The sequence below is a fragment of the Hylobates moloch genome, unplaced genomic scaffold (assembly GCF_009828535.3).
Source record: "Hylobates moloch isolate HMO894 unplaced genomic scaffold, HMol_V3 SCAFFOLD_11, whole genome shotgun sequence".
Classification (NCBI taxonomy): domain Eukaryota; kingdom Metazoa; phylum Chordata; class Mammalia; order Primates; family Hylobatidae; genus Hylobates; species Hylobates moloch.
The window spans coordinates 50629002-50654454 of NW_026652286.1; the positions used below are offsets into that span (position 1 = coordinate 50629002).

Consider the following 25453-nt stretch of genomic DNA (forward strand, 5'->3'; position numbering starts at 1 on the left):
TCCCATGACTACCAAATTGATAAAGATGCAATTTTAAATATATCTTTCCTGAAAAAGAATAAGCTGTAACCAATCAAACTGCTGTAACTCATAAATCAGCATTGTATTAAAAATGTGGTAATACTCCTAAACTTCTTTGCTTCTACTTATATAAGTGAAGCCTCAGCTTCTCCACTTCGCAGCACTGACCCAATTACTCTGGAGTCTTGTTTTTTTCTGGGTGGCCAGTCTCAAATTTTGCACTTGAACAAACGCTTTTAAAATTGGATTCTGGGCCTCTTGATTATTTGAGGGTGACATTTTGGCGAACTAGATGGGACCCAAATTAGGCCTTCATTGACTCCTGCTGTTTTGCCGACAGCTGGAGCCCCGGCACCAGCATGGACCGTTTGCATCCAACTGACCTCGCTGAAGACTGCAGAAGCCCTTGGTCAGACTACTCTCAGGGTTGAATCTCCCTGGCTTGATTCAGACTTTATGGAACCTGATTGAACAACTGATGAGACTGGAATTAAAGCACTACTTTAAGGTAGGCGTTTTGTTTGTTATTCTCTTATTCCATTATTTGTGTATATTTGTGATTTTTTCACTTTTCTCTGAGATTAAGGTCTTGCTTGTCTTATTCACTGGAGTTTGTAACCTTTTCTCTCATTTGAAATTTTATCATGGAGAAAGCAGTTTCTCTTTGAAAAGAGGAAGTGAATGTCTACAGCTTAGGCAAATTTTCTTAAACTGGCCAGATCTAAAGCTCCATTCAATTTGGCACATTTAAAATTTCCTTTTGAGTGACCAAAGTTTATAAAAGACTTTATGAGCACAAGAAAAGTCCCAAAGACAAGGGGAACTGTACCTCCTGGTTGAAAGGCACCTTAGGCAACCAAGGAGTCTCCCAGGAGTGTCAGAGCATATCACTCATAACATGTAACAGTCCCACAGGATTTGGACAAATACATACTGACATGTATCCACCGCTACAGTATCATACAGAATAGTTTCACTGCCCTAAAAATATGTGCTACACCTAGTCATCCCTCCCTTTCCCCTAACCCCTGGCAACTACTGATCTTTTCACTTTCTCCATAGTTTTGTCTTTTCCAGAATGTCACACAGTTTAAATCATACAATATGTAGCCTTTTCAGATTGGTCTCTTTGACTTAGTAATATGCATTTAAAGTTTCTCCAGGTCTTTTCATAGCTTGATAGCTCATTTCTTTTCAGTGCTGAATAATATTTTATTGTCTGGATGTAACAGATACAGTTTATTTCTCCACTTACTACTAAAAGGCATCTTGGTTGCTTCCAAGTTTTGGCAATTATGAATAAGGCTGCTTTATAAACATCCATGTGCACGTTTTTGTGTGGATATAAGTTTTCCACTCCTTTGGGTAAATACCAAGGAGCAGAACTGCTGGTTCTTATGGTTGGAGTATATCTAGTTTTTCAAGAAACTGCCAAACTGTACTGCAAAGTGGCTGTTAAATCTGCTGCTCCACATCCTTGTCAGCATTTGGTGTTGTCAGTGTTGGTGGATTTTGGTCACTCAATAGGTGTGTAGTGGTACTGACTGGCTTTTTAGTGTGCTTTGTGCATCATTTTCTATGGATTACATGGTTCATACACTCCTACCTCAGCCATTACACTGAGTAGCAGTTACTTTTTTTAGGAATCTATGAGCCAGAATTTCTTGGAATGTTGGTACACCTAAAAAGTAAGAAAAAGGGGGAAGTTCTGTAAGTTCCTTTAGGCTGTTGACTGACTGATAATGAGTGGATAAATTAGAACTTTGTCAGTGTAACCTCCTCCAGATATATTCACAAATTCTCAAACCTCTTAAGATCAAAGATTCATACTAAATACCTTTTGTTTCACAGTGTTAACTCATCAAATTAAGAAATATTGGGGCTCCTCAGGGACACTGTCTCTCTTATTACTGGATCCTGCATCTAGCCTATTACCTGGGAATAGCAGTTACTCTGTAAATATTTGTTCAGTTGAAAAATGAATTGAAATAGGACCTGGAAATATGGGAGATACCTAAATCTGAGCTAGGACACAAATTTCTCAATGGAAAGAGCATGGAAAAAAACCTCCATTCGTGTTAATCCCAAGGAATACAGCAATAAAAGAAATGTTTGAATAACCGAACATTAAAACATAGTATAAAGCCTCTAAATTAATATAGCATATTAGTGGTACACAAGTAAACCTGTGGGATATAACTGAAAGTCTAAACACAGACTTTCACATATAAAAGTATTATATCAAATCAGTGAGGCAAAGCTGAACTTTTTAATAAGTAGAACCAGTTAACTGGGTAGCCATATAACTGTATCAACCAGAAATAAACTGCAGAATTTTTTTGTACATTGTGGCAGATAGTGTGATGTGAATATATGGGTGTTTTCCCCCGCCAAGGAATCTCTGCATAGTAATGCTGTGGTAATTTCTGTTGTTTCCAGCACCTAAGTTGTCACTTCTGATTCTTGAAATAATGGTACGTAAATTCATCTACTTTGATCCCGTCTTCAATATATTTCTTTCAAATCCTTGAGGGAAATGGTACAATATAAAAGAATATAAAAAGCATTTTTTAAAGTACTGCACATTGAAATAAAATCTCAAAATCAGAATTCTTATTCATTATAAAAAATATTCTGAACATAAACTAGCAAAAATACTTTATCTCATTGTCTCACACTTCTTATTTATTTTTGTCATTATGGTGTTTTGATACTGCAACAAAGATTTTAATTTTTCCTTTATTTTTATTTATTTTTAATTATCTTTTAAGATACAGCAGAAATATAATATTCAGGGACCCAGAAAGTTCTTTTTTTTTTTTTTTTGTGAGACAGAGTTTCACTCTTATTGCCGAGGCTGGAGTGCAATGGCATGATCTCAGCTCACCGCAACCTCTGCCCCCCCCAGGTTCAAGTGAGCCTCCCTAGTAGCTGGGATTACAGGCATGCACCACCACGCCTTGCTAATTTTGTATTTTTAGTAGAGATGGGGTTTCTCCATGTTGGTCAGGCTGGTCTCGAACTCCTGACCTCAGGTGATCCGCCCACCTGACCTCAGGTGATCTGCCCACCTCAGCCTCTCAAAGTGCTAGGATTACAGGCGCGAGCCACCGAGCCCAGCAAGTTCATTTTTAACTTGGTTATTTTGCATCTTAGAACTCATTTTCCCTTAAAGAAATACATACAATAACTATATTCACAGAGCAGCCACAGTATATGATGAATAATACAGATAAAATACAGTCATGTACTACATACTGACATTTCATTCAACAATGGACTGTAGATACGATGCATCCATAAGAGTATAAGAGCTGAAAAATTCCTATCTCCTAGTGATGTTACAGAGCACGGCATTACTCACGTATTTGTGGCGATGCTGTTGTAAACAAATCTACTGCACTTCCAGTCATATAATGATAATAAACAACTATGTTACTGATTTACATATTTATTATACTATACTTTTTATCATTACTTTAGAGTGTACTCCTTCTACTTATTAAAAAAAGAAGTTTAACTGTAAAACAAGCTCATGCAAGTCTTTCAGGAGGTATTCTAGAAGAAGGCATTGTCATCATAGGAGATGACAGCTCCATGTGTGTTACTGCCCCTGAAGACCTTTCAGTAGGACAAGATACAGAGGTGTAAGACAGCGATATTAATGATGCTGCCCCCATATAGGCCTAGGCTAATTTATTTTTGTGTCTTAGTTTTTAACAAAAATGTATAAACAGTAAAAAAGAAATCTCTAATAGAAAAAAGCTTACAGAATAATGAAAGAAAATATTTTTGTACTCATATAATCTGTGTTTAAGTATTATGAAAGAGTAAAAATATTTTTAAAAATTAAGTTTATAAAGTAAAAAAGTCAGAGTATGCTAAGATAATCTAGTATTAATAATTAACCTATTACTGAAGACACTTAAAAAAATAAATTTAGTGTAGCTTAAGTACATAGGTTTGCAAAGTTTGCAGTATTGTCCTAGGCCTTCCTACTCACTTATCACTCACTCACTGACTCATTCAGAGCAGCTTCCAGTCTTGCAATGTCCATTCACGGTAAGTGCCCTATACAGGTATACCATTAAAAGAAAAAAATCTTTTATACTGTATTTTCATCATACCATTTCTATGTTACGTATGTTTAGATATACAAATACTCGCCATTTTATTACAGTTGCCTAGGGTATTCAGTACAGCAACATGCTGAATAGGTTTGTACCTGAAGAACAAGAGACTAGACCATACAGCCTAGGTGTGTGGTAGACTATACCATCATGGTTTACGTAAGTACACTCTATGATGGTTGCACAATGATGAAATCACCTAAGGATGCATTTCTCAGAAGGTATCTCTATTGTTAAGCAACACATGACCATATATGGAGAGAGATGCAGAGAGACAGTGTGTGTGTGTGTGTGTGTGTGTGTGTGTGTGTGTGTGTGTGTAAGTCATGATTCAAAAAAATATGCATGTGAATACAAATGAATGAATGAGTGCCTGGATTCATTTCTATCAATCTCGACAAATGTGACCAAGAGGGAGATAAAGCCCTCAGACAGTACAGGTAATACCAGGAAGCTGAAGAGGTGGCTTGTATTCATGTAGGGTACAACTTGATCTTTACTCTAGCTTCTTTATTGCTAAGATGAGACTCAGAAACAGGATTTTAACAGTTTGAAAATGTGTCTAGAAGTTTCAGAATTAGATGATAAAACCAATAATTTGAGGGGCCAGGTATGGTGGCTCACAAGTGTAATCCCAGCACTTTGGGAGGCCAAGGTGAGAGAATTGCTTGAGTCCAGCAGTTTGAGACCAGCCCTGGGCAACACAGTGAGAGGTCCATGTCTAAAAATACAATTTAAAAATTAGCTGTGCGTGGTGGCACGTGCCTGTAGTCCCAGCTACTGAGGAGGCTGAGGAAGGAGGATTGCTTGAGCACAGAAGTTCAAGGCGGCAGCAAGCCGTGATTGCACCACTGCACTGCAGCCTTGGCAACAGAGCAAGATCTTGTCCCTAATAGGTACGTACATACATACATACATGCATGCAAACATACATACGTGTTTGTCTGACTTAATTATCACATTATTCAAAACATTCCTTAAGTAGGCATAATAGTCTCCCCTTATCCACAGTTTTACTTTTCATGGTTACAGTCGCCTATAGTCAACTGCAGTCTGGAAATATTAAATGGAAAATTCCAGAAATAAAGAATTCTTAAGTTTTAAACTGCACTGTGCTGAGTAGCATGATGAAATCTCAGGCTGTCCCGCTCCATCCTGCCCTGGACATGAATCATTCCTTTGTCTGGGTATCCATGCTGTATATGCTACCAATCTTATAGGCACTTAGCAGCAGTCTTGGCTACCTGGTCCACTGATGTCACATCGCCTACGTCATTCACCTCACAGCAGTTTAGGACCACGGCACAATACATTCACCTCAAAAATCACTTATCCATGAGGACTTCTTACTGCTAATAGCACCCACTCCATGCCTAGACTAGTAAAAATGACCCTTCTCTGCATTTCCGCAATAATCTGTATATACACCTCATTCATTCATCTAAGCACTGTGCTAGACAAGAGAGAGCAATAAATAAGAGAACATAAGCTCTCAAAAACCTTACATTCTAATGGGGAAAAAAGAAAATAACATGTAAACTAATAAAGAATCAAGATAATTACAAGTTGGGATAAATGAGTTGGGTACTGGGGGATGGAAAGGCCTCTTAAGCAGTAACAAGCAAGCAGAGACCTGAAAGATAAGAATGTATCTGCTATACTATAAACTGGAAAAAATACTCCAGGCACAAGGAAAAGCCAGTACAGAGATCAGTACGTGGGAAGGGGGTGTCATACCTTATGGGAGTGGAAGGCAGGTGACTGTAGCTTGAGGGACTCAAGAGCAAGACTGTTAAAAGACGAGGTTAGACAGGTAGGCAGAAATCAGATTATGGGTCCTTTATAGGTCATGATAAGGAGTTTGAATTTTATTCTAAGATCACAGAGCAGCCACTGAAATGTAAGCATGGGGTTGTGGCATGATGAGTTAAAAAATTCTTCTAGTGTCTTAGTGGAGAACAGATAATAAAGGGATAAGAGTAGAAGTAGGGGTACCAATCAGAAGACAAGAAGAGTAGCTTGAATTAAACTGGTAACATTGGAAACAGAGAAATGAAGAGGTTGAGGATTTATGTTAAAGATGAGCCAACAAAGGACTGATAAATTAGATGTGAGGTTGGGGGAGACAGGCAGGGGAGGTATGAATTAAGTCTGACATCTAGATTTTTTACTTAAGCAAATGAGTAGATGGTAACTTTCACTGAGATAAAAAAGAAGAGGAAGAGGCTTTGGAGGAAAAAAATCAAGAAGTTTATTTAATACATACTATGTTTGAATGCATATTAGACATCAACGGAGAAATGTCAAGTAGGCAGATGCTTCTACAAATCTGGAGCTCAGAAACAGAACCTGGAGATAAACAGTTTGGGACTGGAGATGAACAGTTTGGTAGTCAGTAGGTAGATGGTATGGTACATAAAGCCTTGGAAGTGAATAAAATCACCAGGGGAGAGATTACAGATTAGTGCTTCTCATTGATGATGATAGTGTTCCCCAGAAAATACTTCAGGAATTTGTAGAAGCATTTAGTGGGCAGGAGTCAAACATGTCCTGCAATATATACAAAGTCCTGCGTAACTAAGCCTTTTCCTGCAATCTCCCAAGTTCCCAATGCTCTGTTTAGGCATTCATACAGTCTATCAACAAAACCACGTGGATTTGAGCTATCTGATAAAGTCATTACTTTTATCTATCTTCTATAGCGGGTCTTGGTATAAGATTTTGTTTGGAAAACACTTTTGAACAAAAATGTTTGAAAATCAATATAAAGGATGATTAGTCCCTCCCATCCTAACAGTCCATGATAGACTAACCTTTCCCTGATCACATAAAACTTACATTAGTGCGATAAAACTTAACCTAGCCTTTCTCCATTATGCAAAACAAAAATTTTTGCTAGGTTATTCTGCCATTGGAAGACAGTAAATAGCAGAGCCAAGAAAGGGGAAACCAAGAGCTACCAAAAAAATTCTTTTAATGTGTGTATCCCAGTGAATTTCTTATCACAGGGATCTAAAATCCTCCCTGTTTCTTTGAGGATTTCCAAGAAAATATTAAACAAGTATTTTGAATTGCCCTCCAGTTATTTGTTCTCACAGCAGAACAAATTTAGCTGAGCAGTTTCACAATCTCAGGAGAATTAAATAGAAAAACCCACACAAGTCTGATTCTGTCTCCATGTAAAATATATAGCACGGAGAGAGAGTAAAGAGCAGTAAGCTCAACAGTGGAAAGGAATATAATCAATAATGGAAAACTTATTTGACCTCCACAATCACTCAAGCACCCAATCTATTTTTATCTCCTTTTACTTTTTCCATTTTCTACTTTGTACCCTACCCCCACCTTTTACCCAGTTCTATTTACTCATAATCCCAGAGACAAAAAGTTGGGAATACATAAAGATGAAGCATGGTACAGAAATTTAAAAGGTTTAACATCATAATGGCATGCTATTGTCCTATTTACCTCAATCTGCAATTTCCTTTGAAGATCATGAAGAAAAGGGAGAGTACCCACCATCTGTAAGCTCTACACAACCACTGAATATCCTATGTTCTTTCTTGATCCCAATCAAGAGATTAGAGGGAGGCTATGCCTTTCATGATAGATAGTAAAGAATAAAAAAATCTAAGTTAGATAAAACTTTAATTTTTTCACGCCTGTAATCCCAGCACTTTGGGAGGCCAAGGTAGGCAGATCACCTGAGGTCAGGAGTTCGAGACCAGCCTGGTCAACGTGGTGAAACCCCATCTCTACTAAAAATACAAAAATTAGCCAGGCACATGCCTGTATTCCCAGCTACTTGGGAGGTTGAGTCATGAGAATCCCTTGACCCTGGGAGGCAGAGGTTGTTGTGAGCTGAGACTGCACTATTGTACTCCAGCCTGAGTGACAAGAGTGAAACTCCATCTCAAAAAAAAAATTTTTTTAATTCAACTTCGCTCTTGTAAAAGATGCTAAAGCTTAAAAATGTTAAATGTTAGAATAAATGTTATATACAACTACTTTTTGGTAAGATCAGTTGTAGAATCCAGGTTTCTCAGTTTCTAGTACAATCACCTTTTCAATAAGTCATGTCACTTTTTTTTTTGGAGATAAGGTCTTGCTATGTTGCCCAGGTTGGTCTTGAACTCCTGGGCTCAAGTGATCCTCTCACCTCTGCCTTCCGATGGGACTACAAGCATATACCATTGTGCCCAGCTCTCCCATTTTTTATCCTGTAGTGTTGAAATAAAGCTTTGGATTAAAATGCTTTTAATATTAGTCTCTCCCAAGTATGAAATGCTGATCATATAAAATAAAACAAGCCAGGTGTAGTGGAGCGTGCCTGTAATCCCAGCTACTTGGGAGGCTGAGGCAGGAGGATCACTTGAGTCCAGGAGTTTGAGGTCAATGAGTTATGATCATACCACTGCACTCCAGCCTAGGTGACAGAGTAAGACTCTGCCTCTAAAATCAATCAACCAACCAACCAATCAATCATAGGAACTAAATCTGTCATACAGTCTCCAAAGATTTGTGGGTTGGTAGTTTCATGATCCCTATCAAGCTGTATCTCAAACGCAGCTGCTATCATTGCTGCAGAAATTGTTCTGCATGGCATTAGACTGCATCTCATACGTAAAAACTAAAGCCAAGGGAAACAGGCTCAACAAACTGCATTCTATTTTGCCGGTTATGTTAGTTTTGGGATTTTCCTATTAACAAGCCATATATGTAGGTCTTTCACTAATCTAAAAATTTCCAGTAAGTCCAGTTTAAGTTTCCATACTTTCCACTTGCTACAAATGTGTATCTTGGTATACACAGAAATGCTAGTATAAAAATAATCTTTCTTAAAATAAGGGTTCATTTACATTCCAGAACACCCACTAACTAGAACACCCACTCAGCCCTGAGAAAGGTTTCATTTTAGCAACTATTTGATCAGCAGGAAAGGAAGTTATTAAGTCAGACTGTTTGTAAACAGTCTGCTTTCCTGCTGAGCAGTCTGAGAAAGAAAGGATCAAGAAAAGATGCGTGGAGTCTAATATTAGAGCGTAAGGTTGAGGCAAAACAGAGAGTGAATATACAATGCTGCCTTATTTTTCAACAGGAGATAAACACAAATGTAAAATTGCAAAACAGCAAACTTATTCCTAAATGTAAAGGGGTCAGTGAAAAATGTACCACATTTTTTTCCACTACTGCTTGAAAAATATTAATTTTGGCTTATTCGTTGCCAGATTGGGGCTTTAAAGATGAATATGATAAGATATGGTCCTAGTCCATTAACTAGAACTTCTGTGAGAAGGGATACCTATGCTCCAGAGTTAAGTCTCCAAACCACGTATCCACACAAAGGACCTGACTACCACTAAACACAGCAGGTACTCAATAAATACTTATAAATCCCAGCACTTCGGCGGGGTGGAGGCAGGAGGATTGCTTGAGACCAGGAGTTCAAGACCAGCCTGAGCAACATAGTGAGACCCTGACTCTACTTTAAAAATTAGCTGGGTGTGGTGGTGCACACCTGTAGTTTTAGTAACTCTAGAGGCTGGAGTGGGTGGATCACTTGAGCTCAGGAAGTCAAGGCTGCAGACAGCCATGATCGCTGGCTTATCACTGCACTCCAAACAGGGCGACAGAGCGAGACCTTGGGTCAAAACAAACCCCCCTACAAAATATACTTTCTTGCAGTTGCTGCAAGGAGGAAGTAAGTTATTGATAACTGGAACAGAAGGGCTTGGTTGTCCTTTACCTCTGGCTGTGGTAATCAAGAGTAAGTTAGCCAAGTATGGTGGTGGGTGCCTGTAATCCCAGCTACTTGGGAGGCTGAGGCACGAGAACTGCCTGAACCCAGAAGGTAGAGGTTGCAGTGGGCTGAGATGGCGCCACTGCACTCTAGCCTGGGCAACAGAGCAAAACTACATGTCAAAAAAGAGTAAGCCATTATAACGCATACTCATATAAAAGTCATGATTTTGATGCTATTGAAAGATTATCCAAAAGGGATTCACATCATTTTTTGAGATCAAAGTGTCTCTTGAAGTCAACAATGCCATGGAATGCTTCCTTCAAAGATGGCATGCGTAAAATAAATGTCTAATTTCCAACAAAAACCAATTTCCCCAAATAATTAGATGGTATTGGCCCTAAAGAGTGTAAACTCAAAAAGCCTTCCAGTGTTTATGAAGCTGACATTTTCATCTATGATTACTTAATTTAATTCTAATGTCCAGACTAGCAACATGAAAGTTCATGTTCTTTTAAAAGAGGAAACTCTACTTTTCTACTTTTAATTAGCAATGGAAATAACCATTTGCAGAAAAAAAAATTCTCTCTATATTAAAAGTTCAAAAGTCTAGCAGAGGTGAACTATTCAACATAGCCACTTCTGGGAAAATACACAGCAGGAATAGATAAAACAAAAACAAATAAAAAGTACCCTGGTACCAAGATCCAAGATGCATAAGCTACTTTCTAAATATATCCAGAATCCGGCCGGGCAGAGAGGCTCATGGCTGTAATCCTAGCACTTTGGGAGGCCGAGGCGGGCAGATCACGAGGTCAAGAGATCGAGACCATCCTGGCCGACATGGTGAAACCCTGTCTCTACTAAAAATACAAACATTAGCTGGGTGTGGTGGTGCGCACCTGTAGTCCCAGCTACTTGGGAGGCTGAGGCAGGAGAATCGTTTGAACCTGGGAGGCGGAGCCAAGATTGTGCCACTGCACTCCAGCCTGGCAACAGAGTAAGACTCTGTCTCAAAAACAAAAAACAAAAAAAACTCTCTCTCTCTCTCTCCAGAATCCAACCACATTTCAGGATGTACAATTTCTACTCCTGTGTAAATCACTATCTATCCACCTAAAATACAGCATTAGACTTTTAACTGGTTTCTCTTCTTCTGTACCTCTCCCTGATTTAATCTCCATATAGCAGCCAGAATGATCTCATTAAAATATAAGTAATGTGTTACTCCCTTGCTTAGAACTCTCCAAAGACTCACAGCCAACATTCTTATAATGGCCTAAAAAGTCCTTTACCTGAGGTTCCTAGAGGGAATGTTTCTGGTTGTCATAACTGGGGAGAGCTACTGAAATTTAGTGGGTACTATCCCAAGTTTCAAATATGCCATGGAACATTCATGTCAGTGAATTAGGTAAATTGTATTATTTTAATATGCTCTGAATTTTCCAGACTGCATCTTCCATGTAAATCAAGGGAAAGCTAATACTTTGATGCAGAACTCTTATCAAGAATGAGTTACCGGCTGAGTGCAGTAGCTCATGCCTGTAATCCCAGCACTTGGGAGGCTGAGGCAGGCAGATTACCTGAGGTCAGGAGATCGAGACCATCCTGGCTAACACAGTGAAACCCCATCTCTACTAAAAATACAAAAAATGAGCCAGGCGCGGTGGCGGGTGCCTGTAGTCCCAGCTACTTGGGAGGCTGAGGGAGGAGAATGGCGTGAACCTGGGAGGGGGAGTTTGCAGTGAGCCAAGATTGCGCCACTGCACTCCATCCAGCCTGGGCAATACAGCGAGACTCCGTCTCAAAAATAAAATAATTAAAAAAAAAAAAGATACAGAAAATTAGCTGGGCGTGGTGGCGGATGCCTGTAATCCCAGCTACTCAGGAGGCTGAGGCAGAAGAATCACTTGAACCTGGGAGGCAGAGTTGCAGTGAGGTGAGATTGCGCCACTGCACTCCAGTATTCTCATCACGAATAGCAAACTGTTCATGATATGTGAGTCACCAGTATAACACACCTGTTTAAGTCCTAATTTATAGTGGTCAAAGTCAGCAGTTCTTTATATCTCTATATAAAGGCTACTTACATTCTTCTAGACCACAGTATTTACATAATAAAATACACTGATTATTACTTTCTTTTTTATATTAAGTTGGAAGCACTATATTTTTCAAATTAAGTGTATAAAAAGTTTATATCATCTATATTTCACTATACATATTATCTATATTTGGGAAAGAAAAGGAGTTATTAAAATTATTTTTTACAAAAGTGTTACACCTCATAAAGATGAACATCACTAACATATATAATTTGCACCTACTCCCAACCTCTATGCCTAACCTCAGCTCCCACTAATCTTCCTCTCTTTCCTATGCTTGATCCACACCTGCCTTCATGATTGTTTCTTGAAAACCTGAGGCTGCTCCAGCCACAGAATCTTTGTACTTGCTGTTCCTTCTGACTGAAATGTTCTTTCCCAGGTATCAACATTACTTACTCCCATATGTCTGTCATGCTTTTTCTTTTTTGTTTTTTTGAGACAGAGTCTTGCTTTGTCACCCAGACTGTAGTACAGTGGTGTGATCTCGGCTCACTGCAACCTCTGCCTCCTGGATTTAAGCAATTCTTGTGCGTCAGCCTCCCAAATAGCTGGGATTGCAGTTGTGCATGCCACTGTGGCCAGCTAATTTTTTTATTTTTAGTAGAGATGGCAGATGGGGTTCTGTCATATTGGCCAGGCTGGTCTCAAACTCCCGGCCTCAAGTGATATATATGCCTGCCTTAGCCTCCCAACGTGCTGGAATTACAGGTGTGAGCCACCGCACCTGGTCCAGTCACACTTTTTGAATATCTTCTCAGTAAAGCTTTCCTTGACCATCCAATTTAAACTAGAATCTCTCTCTCCCTAACCTTTTTCCCAATTTACTTTTCTTCGCAATACAAATTACCATCTGTTCTGATTATCTATTGGTGAGTAACAAATCATCCTAAAATTTAGCGGCTTAAAATGATAATCTACCGCTATCTTTCACAATTCTATGAGTTGCCTGGCTTCAGCTGAGTGATTCTTGTATGGAGTCTCTCATGTGGTTTCAGTCAAATGGCTGCTGGCACTGGAGTCATGTGACGGCTAGACTCAGCTAGATATCCAAGATGACCTCCTTAATCACAAGTCTGGTGCCTTAGCTGGGATGGCTGAAACAGCTGAAGCATAGCCAGGCATCTCTGTCTTACCATGCAGCCTTCCCACACAAATAGTTTGAGGTCTCACAGTAGCACAGTACCTCTAATACAGATGCTGGCTTCCCCCAGAGCCATTCCAAAAAACCAAAGGCAAGGATATTTCATTTCCATCATGTCCTACTGATTACACAGAACCAGCCCACTCTTTAACTGTGGGTGAGGACAACAGAAAGATGTGGGTACTGGGAAGCATAGTGCACTAGGGAGCTATCTTTGGACAGTTATCACAATACTTAACATATTCTCTATTTTACTTTCAGAATTATTGTCTCCTCTTCTACAAGGATATACATTCAACAAGGAAAAAGACTTCTGTGTTCACCACTCTTCCCTCAGCACACATCATGTAGTCAATATTAATTGATAAAAGGAATAAATTATCGCATTAGGTAAGTGATATACATCAACAATTCACTATATCTCCTTGCTTCTCACTATAGGTCGCTCTGCCCCAATCTTACCAATTTGCCTTTCTGAAAGGTACCTGGTATGAATCTGGATAATTTTGGAAGTAGAAAATGACAAAGTTGGGACAAAAATCAAAGACAGAACTATAAACAAGGATCATACACATTGCTGTGTCCTGCGGACATCTCTGATCACTCCAGTACCTAGTTTCTCCTTGTCAGAAATCTCTCCTAGAGCACTTATAAAAAGTGAAGCAGTACTTGATGTAACAATTCTGTATATTCTGTATAACTACCCTTAAAAAAGGTAAAAGCCAATTAAACATTTAATTATTCTGTCTACAATTTCACGTGTTAGCTTTATCTTCTGGATAAACACTATACATTTCTTGGCTGGGTATGGTGGCTCATGCCTGTCATTTCAGCACTTTGGGAGGCTGTGGCGGGAGGATTGCTTGAGCCCAGGAATTAGAGAACAGCCTGGACAACATAGCAAGACCCTGTGTCCATAAAAAGTTTAAAAATTAGCCAGGTGTGGTGGTGCACCCATAGTACTAGCTACTAGCTACCAGCTACCTGGGAGGCTAAAGTGGGAGGATCTCTTGAGCTAAAAGAAAAAAAAAAAAAAGAACTCAGAAACTGTAAATTTCTTGAGAACCAGCTCATTTTAATTTAAAAAACAAATTTTAATTCAAAATTCTCAACACAGGACCCAATACTAACTTGTGCATACTAGCATGTAACAGGAAAAAAAAATAGCCAATGAATTCTCCATCAGTAAAAGAATAGGTTAAATACATTGAAATACATGTATTGATACATTGAAACCGCACATACTTTTAAAAGAATGAGGCAGAAGCAGTAAGAGGTACTGATAAATGAACAAAGCAGGTATAAGCCAGGCATGGTGGCTCATGCCTGTAATCTCAGCATTTTGGGAGGCTGAGATTGGAGGATTGCTTGAATCCAAGAGTTTGAGACCAGCTTGGGCAACATAATGACCTTGTCTCTACTAAAAATTAAGTGAGCCAGGTGTGGTGGTGTGTGCCTGCAGTCCCAGCTACACAGGAGGCTGAGGTAGGAGGATTGCTTGAGCCCAGGAGTTTGAGGTTGCAGTGAGCGATGACAGTGCAAGTGCATGCACTCCAGCCTGGGTGACAGCAAAACTGTGACTCAAAAACAAAAAATAAAACCAGCTATAGCAACTGAATACAAGTTTAACAGGAGTTGGAACAAGGGAGGTATTAATATTAGCTAGAAACAAGTTGTTTTGAGAAGAGGTTTGACCTGGGGTAGCCCATATACCATCTAAAAAAGTTTAAAAGAAAATAGGTAAGAGTAATCAAAAAGTGAAACCATCCAGCACAACCAAAATGATGTGTGCCATAAACAACTTAGTCATAAAAATGTATAAGCACCAGGATTTCTGAGGTCTAGTAACTTTGTGTTACCATTTCTAGAACGCACAACAGTTTAGAGAAGAGAAATGCTAGTGCTTACATCAGCCTGCTTCTGCATACTGTTTTACCTATTTTGGATTAGCAATATGAAGTTTTCACATATGTCATTTCACTTAATCCTTACAACCTGTAAGAATAGTGTTCTTCACATTTTACCAGTGAGGAAATTGAGGATCATGGTGGTAAAAAGTAGCCAAGAGGTGACTAACCTGTTTTTCCTCCTCCCTTCTGACATGACAGTGTGGGGAGCTCCTCAGACCCATTCCTCAGTGAAATGGGTAAACGTTATTTTAAAAAAATTTTTTTTAATCGAATCATTTAAAGTCTCTAGAAATCGTCTTAAGGGTATACAGCAAATGAAGAAACATCTATTCAAAAAAATCTACTAAAGCTCGGTGAGGACAAGGAGAGTCTGTAATGTCTGAAACAGAGCCCTCTTCCTCCTTTCCCCTCACAACTTGGCATGACAGAAACTCTATCCCCCAATTGCAGCCAAGATCACAGGGCTCTAGCAAGAGGGGCAGCATGAAGGCATTTCTGCCCTTTCTCACAGCCACCTGTAGCTGAGGCTAAGTTCTGGGCAAGTGTGGCTGAGAGGTGGAGCCTCCCTTCTTCAGCCCCAGCCCCATTTGGGGGATGGAGGCTCCACGTTGGGCATGGTGCTGCTGAGAACACTAGGGTCCTGACTGCTTTTGCCCCAGATCCTGGGGTGGGGGTTCCATGCCAGGAGAGACAAGCCAAGAAACCTGGGCTGCTGCCTCTTGCTCCACTGAACACTCAGCTCCTAAATCAGGAGGTCTTGTAGTGAGAACGATCCATTGTCCCTTCCGCCAGCGCTGGAGCCTGACTCCAACATTGACTGGGCAAAGAAGCAGGCCATAAAACGGAGCTCCAGATCTTTACCCAAAGGAACTGACTTCATTGCAACAAAGTATGTAAAAGTCCATACTGAAGGGTGCTCTCCAGAATAGTGGTGGTTGTGATGAAAGGCAGATTGAAAGATTCATTGGTGATAAAGACTAAACTTTATATGGTATATGGGCTACCCCAGGTCAAACCTCTTCTCAAGTTTGGGAAGAAACAGAAACAGCCGGGAAGAGCCCTTTTGGGGTCAGAACAAACTCAAACACTGCCCTTGAAAACTATGTCCACAAAGGAGTATAAATTTGATTGGATCAGTTTGTGAAGCAATTTATGCCCCAGACGTTGAAAACAATAGCACAATCAGTCTGCAAGTAATGGAGCTTAAGAGGTGGGTGTGGTCAGGGGAAAAGACAGCCAAAGAAAGCTCTACCAAAACCAGTGCCATCCTTATCGTGGGCATACTCAAGGCTATTCTCCCTTAGTGGCAGCATCAGAGGCTTCACACTGGTAGGGGGTGGGAGGGAGGAGAGGGGCAAGACTTGTATCTAGAATATATAAAATACCTCCTACAGGCCCAATAACAAAAAGACAACCCAATTAAAAAATGCGCAAAAGACTCAAATAGACATTTTTCCAAAGAAGAGAAATAAATGGTCAATATGTACATAAAAGATGTCCAACATCCTTATTCGTGTTAAATAAGGCATCGTTTTGGGCTAAGCTACTGCACTAGGCGTAGTGCAGTAATGGAGTCACTCACACTGAAGTTCCATACCATCAAACTGAAACTGAGTTATTATCTGGCATTCCTAGAAATCAGGAGAGGGAGATGGCTGAATTTCTCAAACAGGCCACTCTCAATCAGCATGATAACAAAGTTCCCTCCACCTTTAATCCTTACAACAAAATGTAACCTGAAGTGACCTAATGTTAACCGATCAGTTACTTTCCTATTGTTCTGTTTCCCTGTTCCCACCTTGCGCCTTACAAGGAAAGTAACTTTAAAGTGACCAATACACTTCTTGTTCTTTGTTTATATTTCCTTCAGTAATTTTCTGTCTATAAAACCTCAGGTCAGCTCATGAGAATGCATTCTATTTTACAGAATGAAGCGTTAGCCCATTCTAGAATTGTTAAATGAAGAAATTTAAATTTAAAAAAATTTGTTGTAATTTTGTCTTTTGATAGTCATTAGGGAAATGCAAATCAAAGCCACAATAATATACCACTTTACACCCATTAGTATGATTATAATCAAAGAAACTGAAAATAACAAGCGTAGGCTAGGATGCAGGGAAAGGAGAAGCCTCAAAATGCCGCGGCCGCTTCGAAAAATAGCTTGGCAGTTTTTAAAAATGTTGAACTTAAGGGTTACAACATGACCCAGAAATTCTACCCAAGAGAAATTAAATGATAAATTCATCCACACAAAAACTTTTCAAAAATGTTCATAGCAGCATTATTCATAGTGAAACAGGTTAAAGGTTATGTAGAAACAATACAAATGTCCATCAAGTGATAAATCAATAAACAAAACATGATACACCCACAAAATGGACCAGCTTGATATAAAAAGGAATGAAGTACTGATACATACTACAATACTTTATAAGTGAAAGAAGCCAAACACAAACGACCATACATTGTACGATTCCATTTATATGAAAAGTTTCAGAAGAGGCAAATCCCCAGAAAGCAGATTTGTGCTTACCTAGAGCTGAGGGTGGGAATGGCAAGGGGCTGCTACTGGGTACAGTTTATTTTTGGGGTGATAAAAATGTCCTCAAATTAGATCGTGGCGATTGGCTGTACAACCCTAAGAACATACTGAAAACCATGGAACTATATACAGTTGTGCATAGCCTGAGGGGGACACATTCTGAGAAATGCATCACTAGGTAATTTCACTGTTGTGCGAACATCACGGAGTCTATTTACGCACAGACCGGGTATAGCCTACTACCCCCAGGCTACAAACCTGTATAACATGTTACTGATACTACTGAATACTCTGGCAATTGTAACACAATGGTAAGCGTGTGTGTATGTAAACGTATCTAAATATGGAATTGGTACAGTAAAAATACAGTATTATAATCTTACGGGATCACCATGGTATATGTGATCTGTCATTGACTGCAATGTTGCTATGCAGCACGACTACATTTTCATATTTTATGGTATGTGAGATATGTTCCAATAAAATAGTTTTTAAAAAACCCTGCTCCAGGCCGGGCGCGGTGGCTCATGCCTGTAATCCCAGCACTTTGGGAGGCCAAGGCGGGCGGATCATCTGAGGTCAGGAGTTTGCGACCAGCCTGGCCAAGATGGAGAAATCCCGTCTCTACTAAAAATACAAAAACTAGCCGGGCGTGGTGGCAGGTGCCTGTAATCCCAGCTATTTGGATGGCTGAGGCAGGAGAACTGCTTTAACCTGGGAGGTGGAGGTTGCAGTGAGCCGAGATTGCACCATTGCTCTCCAGCCTGGGGAACAAGAGTGAGACTTCGTCTCAAAACAAAGCAAAACAAAACAAAACAAAAAAAACCACCAAAAACGAACCTGCTCCATCTCGTTCCTAAAGCTATCCAACTTTATTTCCTACGATTCACCAATATGAACCTTCTCATGTATCTCTCCACCCAGAGTCTAATAAAAACCCCTACACTTCATTTTATATTTTAGGTTTGGGGATACATGTGAAGGTCTGTTACATAAACACGTGTCATGGGGGTTTGTTGTACATATTACATCACCCAGGTATTAAGCTCAGTACCCAACAGTTATCTTTTCTGCTCTTCTCCCTCCTCCCATCCTCCCCCCTCAGGAAGACACCAGTGTCTGTTGTTTCTTTCTTTGTGTTCGTCAGTTCTTATCATTTAGCTCCCACTCATAAGTGAGAACATGCAGTATTTAGTTTTCTGTTCCTGCATTAGTTTGCTAAGGATGATAGCCTCCAGTTCCATCCATGTTCCCCCAAGACATGATCTCATTCCTTTTTATGGCTGCATAATATTCTATGGTGTATGTGTACCACATTTTCTTTATCCAGTCTGTCATTGATGGGCACTTAGGTTGACTCCATATCTTTGCTATTGTGAACACTGAGGCAATGAACATTCACGTGCATGTGTCTTTATGGTGTGAAAGGAAAATACATCTTGGGCCCCAAAATCACTAAGCTAAAGGGAAAAGTCAAGCTGAGAACTGCTTGGGCAAACTGCCTCTCATTCTATTCAAAGTCATCCCTCTGCTCACTGAGATAAATGCATATTTGATTGCCTCCTTTGGTGAGGCTAATCAGAAACTCAATAAGAATGCAACCACTAGTCTCTTATCTACCTATGACCTGGAAGCCCCCTCCCCACTTTGAGTTGTCCCACCTTTCTGGATCGAACCAATGTTCATCTTACGTATACTGATTGATGTCTCATGTCTCCCTAAAATGTATAAAACCAAGCTGTGCTCAGACCACCTTGGGCACATGTCGTCAGGACCTCCTGAGGCTGTGTCACAGGCATGCATCCTTAACTTTGGGAAAATCAGCTTCCTAAATTGACTGAGACTTGTCAATTTTGGAGTTCACAATATTTGGGCTTCATAATGATAAACTGCTTTATATTCCTCCGGGTATATACCCAGTAATGGGACTGCTAGGTCAAATGGCAGTTCTGCTTTTAGCTTTTTGAGAAATCACCATACTGCTTTCCATAATGGTTGAACTAATTTATACTCCCTCCAACAGCATATAAGGGTTTCCCTTTTCTCTGTAACCTGGCCAGCACTGTTATTCTTTTATTTTTTAATTATCGCCACTGAATGGTGTGAGATGGTATCTCATTGTGGTTTTGATTTGCATTTCTCTAATGGTCAGTGATATTGAGCTTTTTTTCATATGCTTGTTGGCCTCTTCATATGCTTGTTGGCCTCAAGCATGTCTTCTAACAAGTGTCTGTTCATGTCCTTTGCATCCCCCTTTTTTTTTTTTTTTGAGACAAAGTCTCGCTCTGTTGCCCAGGCTGGAGTGCAGTGGCATGATCTCAGCTCACTGCAAGCTGCGCCTCCCGGGTTCAAGCGATTCTTCCGCCTCAGCCTCCTGAGTAGCTGGGATTACAGGCATGTGCCACCACGCCCGGCTAATATTTGTATTTTTAGTAGAGAAAGGGTTTCGCCATGTTGGCCAGGCTGGTCTCGAACTCCTGACCTCAAGTGATCCACCTACCTCGGCCTCCCAAAGTGCTGGGATTATAGGCATGAACCACCATGCCTAGCCATTTGCCCAGTTTTTAATGGGGTTGTTTTTCTCTTCTAAATAAGTTCCTTATAGATCCTGGATATTAGACCTTTGTCAGATGCATAAGTTGCAAATATTTTCTTACATTCTGTAGGTTGTCTGTTTATTCTGTTGACAGTTTCTTTTGCTGTGTAGAAGCTCTTAAGTTTAATTAGATCCAATTTGTCAATTTTTGCTTTTGTTGTAATTGCTTTTGATGTCTGTCATGAAATCTGTGCTAGGATGGTATTGCCTAGGTTGTCTTCCAGGGTTTTTATAGTTTTGGGTTTTATATTTAAGCCTCTTTAATCCATCTTGAGTTTATTTTTGTACATGATGTAAGGAAGAGGTCCAGCTTCAATCATCTGCATGTGGCTAGCCAGTTGTCCCAGCACCATTTATTAAATAGGGAGTCTTTTCCTCATTGCTTGTTTTTGTCAGCTTGGGGGAAGATCAGATTGTCACAGATGTGCGGCCTTATTTCTGGGCTCTTCATTTTGTTCCATTGGTTTATGTGCCTGTTTTTGTACTAGTACCACACTGTTTTGGGAGTGGAGCCTTGTAGTACAGTTGGGTAACGTGATTCTTCTAGCTTTGTTCTTTTTGCTTAAGATTGCCTTGGCTATCTGGGCTCTTTTTTGGTTCCATATAAATGTTAAAATAATTTTTTCTAGTTTTGTGAGGAATGTTGTCAGTAGTTTGATATGAAGAACATTGAATCTGTAATTTGCTTGGGGTAGTATATCCATTTTAATGATATTGATTTTTCCTACCCATGAGCATGGGATATTTTTCCATTTGTTTGTATCTTCTCTGATTTCTTTGAGCAGTGTTTTATAATTCTCATATAGAGCTCTTTCACCTCCCTGGTTAGCTGTATTCCTAGGGGTGTGTGTGTGTGTGTCTGTGTTTGTGTGTGTGTGTGTGTGTGTGTCAACTGTGAATGAGACTTTCTGCTTTGGCTCTCAGTTTGGTGGTTGTTGGTGTATAGGAATGTTAGTGATTTTTGTATACTGATTTTGTATCCTGCAACTTTGCTTAAGTTATTTATCAGCTGAAGGAGCTTTTGGGCCGAGGCTATGGCGTTCTCTAGACATAGAATCATGTTGTCTGCAAGTAGAGATAGTTTGACTTCCTCTGTTCCTATTTAGATGCACTTTATTTATTTATCTTGCCTGACTGCTGTGGCTAGGACTTCCAATACTATGTTGAAGAGAAGTGGTGAGGGCATCCTTGTCTTCTGCTGGTTTCCAAGAGGAATGCTTCCAGCTTTTGCCCATTTGGTATAATGTTGGCTGTTTGTTTGTCATAGATGGCTCTTATTATTTACAGGTATGTTCCTTCAATATCTAGTTTATCGAGAATTTTTAACATGAGGTGTTGAATTATATCAAAAGCCTTTTCTGCATCTATTGAGACAATCATGTGGTTTTTGTCTTTAGTTCTATTTATGTGATGAATCACTCTGATTGACTTTTGTATGCTGAAGCAACCTTGCATCCAGGCAATGAACCCTACTTCATGGTGGATTAAATTTCTGATGTGCTGCTGGATTCAGTTTGCAAGTATTTTGTTGAGGATTTCTGCATCAATGTTCATCAAGGTTACTAGCCTGATATTTTCTTTTTTTGTTGTCTCTCTCCCAGGTTTTGGTATCAAGATGATGCTGGCCTCACAGAATGAGCTGAGGAGAAGCCCCCCTCCACAATTTTTTGGAACAGTTACTGTTGGAATGGCACCAGCTCTTCATTGTACATCTGGTAGAACTCAGCTATGAATCCATCAGGTCCTGGGCTTTTTTGGTTGGTAGGCTATTTATTACTTATTCAGTTTTAGAGTTTGTTATTGGTCTGTTCAGAGAATCAATGTTTTCCTGGCTCAGTCTTCAGAGGGTGTATGTTTCCAGCAATTTAGAGAAGTTCGTAGTAGTTTCTGATGGTTGTTTATGTCTGTGGGGTCAGTAGTAACATTCCCTTTGTCAATTCTAATTGTGTTTATTTGATCTTCTCTCTTCTTAGTCTAGCTAGTGGCCTATCTTATCAATTTTTTCAAAAAACCAACTCCTGGATTTGCTGATATTTTAAATGTTTTTTTGTGTCTTAGCTTCCTTCAGTTCAGCTCTGATTTTTGTTATTTCTCATCTTCTGCTAGCTTTGGGGTTGATTTGTTCTTGCTTCTCTAATTACTTCCGCTGTGAAGTTAGGTTGTTAATTTGAGAGCTTTCTAACTTTCTGACGTGGGCGTTTAGTGCTATGATTTTCCCTATGAACACTGCCTTACTTGTGTCCCAGAGATTCTGGTACATTGTATCTTTGTTCTCATTATTTTCAAAAAACTTTTTGATGTCTGTCTTAAATTCATTATTTACCCAAAAGTTATTCAGGAGCATGTTGTTTAGTTTCCCTGTAATCATATGATTTTGAATGCTTTTGTGTTGACTTCTATTTTATTGTGCTGTGGTCTGAGAGTGTGTTTGGTATGCTTTCAGTTCTTTTACATTTGTTGAAGATTGTTTTATGTCCAATTATGTGGTTGGTTTTAGAGTAGGTGCCACGTGAAGACAAGAAGAATGTATATTGTCTACGCCTCATTTTAATTATCTGATTCTTCTTACATTATTGCTCTTACCTGGAATATTCTCCCTAAGGTACAGTCAGGTCACATATTCGTTTTGAAGGTTTTTCTGATCAAGTCAATACTCACTGACCTACCTCATTTTCCTCTAGATTCCATACCACTTATAACTGGTAACACTATATCCTCAAATGTATACATAAAGCAATTCCACCTTATTTCCCATCAACTTCTAGTTATACTGAAAACCATGGAACTGTATACAGTTATGCATCACCATCAAGCCAAAACTAAGATCTTTATATTACCTTCTGAGAAGTCAGAAGAGGAGTAACAGCCACATCACCAAAGAGAACAATTTTAGCCAGCATAAGGAAGTCCCCTTTGCTTTAACCTTTACAAGAAAAATAACTTTGTAAAGATCAATTGCTTTTGGATTTTTGTTTCTGCTTTCCTCAGCCTTTTTCCGTCTATAAAACTAGCCTCTTCTATTTTACAGAAAGAAGTGTTGCCTGATTCTTGAATGGCAAATGAAAGCCAATTAAAATCTTTAAACTAAATTTGTAGTAATTTTGTCTTTGACAGCCACAACCTACAATTCTTGCCTTAATCTCTTTTATCTCTTCAAAGACAAACTAATTCTTCCAAATTATAAAGACCAAACCTAATTTTGGGAACTCAGCCAGGGTCTTAGGACAAAGAGGAAAATATGTACAAACAAGGAATTTTGTAGGATAAGTAACATCAAGAGTGAATGAAAAGCATGCTCCTTCCCTTATCAACTCCTGCCAACTTACCGGCTTGACAGGATAGAACCTCAACTACATCTTTATAGCATAGCATCTTGAACACAGATAGCACCAAATGTCCATTAATAACAAACAAATGCCTTGAAGGAAACTTCTTACAATGTATTCACTAGTCCCCAAACCTTAACAAATATCAAAGCAGGAAATGGAGATGAGGGAAAGGAAAAGTAAAATGATAGGGCATGCATTCACTTCTCAACAAAATATTAGAAGTGCATGTTCTTACTATGTTTTTTCAAGGTGACCTCTTAAAGCTGCCCTCTTATCTTTAAATGCAGTACTTAAAGACACTTCATTTCTGTCAGAGAAAAAATGTGCACCATTACGAGAAGCAAGAATTTAAACATGAAAGCCCACCTCCTCCTAAAAGGGGTGCCAAAATTCAAATTCTTATGCCTCTACAGGCAGCCAGGAGGAATTCAACACAATGAATCTTGGAAGTGAAGTATGTGAGGTGGGATAAGAGGGAGCTCTGCTTTCAAAGGATAGAGGGTTGGCAGGGACAGAAGACAAGTCTTTGTAGTTGAACTTCTGAAAGCAACAAAGACACTAGGTCAACATAGCATAAAAGCCAGATAGCACAGATCAGCTGAAACCTGAGCTAGATCCTGACTGTAGGAGCCTAGGATCAATGAATTCAAGAGTTTCTCTTTCTGGTATTCTGCATGGGCAAATTCAATCCCACAAATTCCTTTCCCTGGCTCTGAAATAACATGAACATAGTACACTTCTCATTTGTTTAGCTTCAGAAATATATTTTTTTCCTCTTCCTATTTATTCACACTTATCTGATAACTTGTCTTAGTTTATTTAGAGGCCAAGATACATATATTTATATATAAATATATATTTTTTATATATATAAAATATGTGTATATATATCTTATATATATCTTATATTTTATATATATATATAATCACTCAGAGCTGCTTATGGGATTTCCCTGGTAGCAATGCAGTTATCTCCAAATGTATCTTTATTTACGCACATTAAAAACTTTTTTACTTGTTTCATTTGGGTCTCTTTAACAATTCCTTTTTATTTGTAAAGACTCCTTTAAATTATACCTTTTTTTCCCAGCCATTTATTGAATATTCAGTGGTTTAGACTAAGGGATTTAGAAATGTATTTACAGTAATTCTTGGCTTCACTATGCAGAAAATTAAAGTGCAAAGAGAAAATAAACACCTAGAAGAGAATGTTTTCCAGAATTTACATATGGTTATTTTGTCACCTGCTGCCTTCTTTGAACTCATATATACAGATGCTAATACCCCCACTCTAAATGTTCAACAAGGCATTTTTATTCTGCTTTTTGCAGAATGCTGATCAATATCAAGAATTCTTCTAGTCATGCATAATGAAGACAGCATTTGATTATCATTCTGAATGACTTCAACATATCAGGACAACTTCTCCCAGAGACTACTTTGTTCAATAATATAAAGCACCACCACCATTATTAAGAGTCAAAAAGCACTGAACAGGAGAAAGCAGTTACATACAAATTTTGTCATTTGATAGAATCAACCAAATATATAAACAAGAATCCTGACATCTTAAAGATAAAGAAATCAGTAAACAAATAAAAGAAGTACTAAAGTACCACTCATGATCATACCATTCTCTCTGTCCATTATTATACAACCGGCTAATGATTTTAAATAGCTATCAAACTGGTAAATGCAAGGCTTTTGACTGCCTCCAATAAGAAAAACTGATAACTTAAAAAATATCTGCAGTAAGGGCAGGCTGACAATGCCTGGCATATACTAGGAACTCAAAAAATGATTGCTAGACAGATTTAAGAGCCTTCATGGGATGAACAAAACATAAATCATTCTTATGAAAAAATGAATTTTTTAAAGACTTTGAAAAAGAAAATGATATTCACATGTATACTCTTCTATTTTTATTTATATTTTA

The 25453-nt window shown here is 39.0% G+C and overlaps 1 protein-coding gene and 1 long non-coding RNA gene across 3 annotated transcripts in view; one reads left to right on the top strand and one right to left on the bottom strand.

Moving 5' to 3' along the window:
* NARS2 (asparaginyl-tRNA synthetase 2, mitochondrial) overlaps positions 1 to 25453 on the bottom strand; it is a 156438-nt gene that overhangs the window by 110179 nt on the left and 20806 nt on the right. The gene's annotated exons all lie outside the window — the stretch shown is intronic.
* LOC116476746 (uncharacterized) lies at positions 408 to 25150 on the top strand. The gene is made up of 4 exons (XR_004250271.2): positions 408 to 529; positions 13402 to 13530; positions 21790 to 21945; positions 24849 to 25150. It is a non-coding gene; the product is annotated as an uncharacterized LOC116476746 (long non-coding RNA).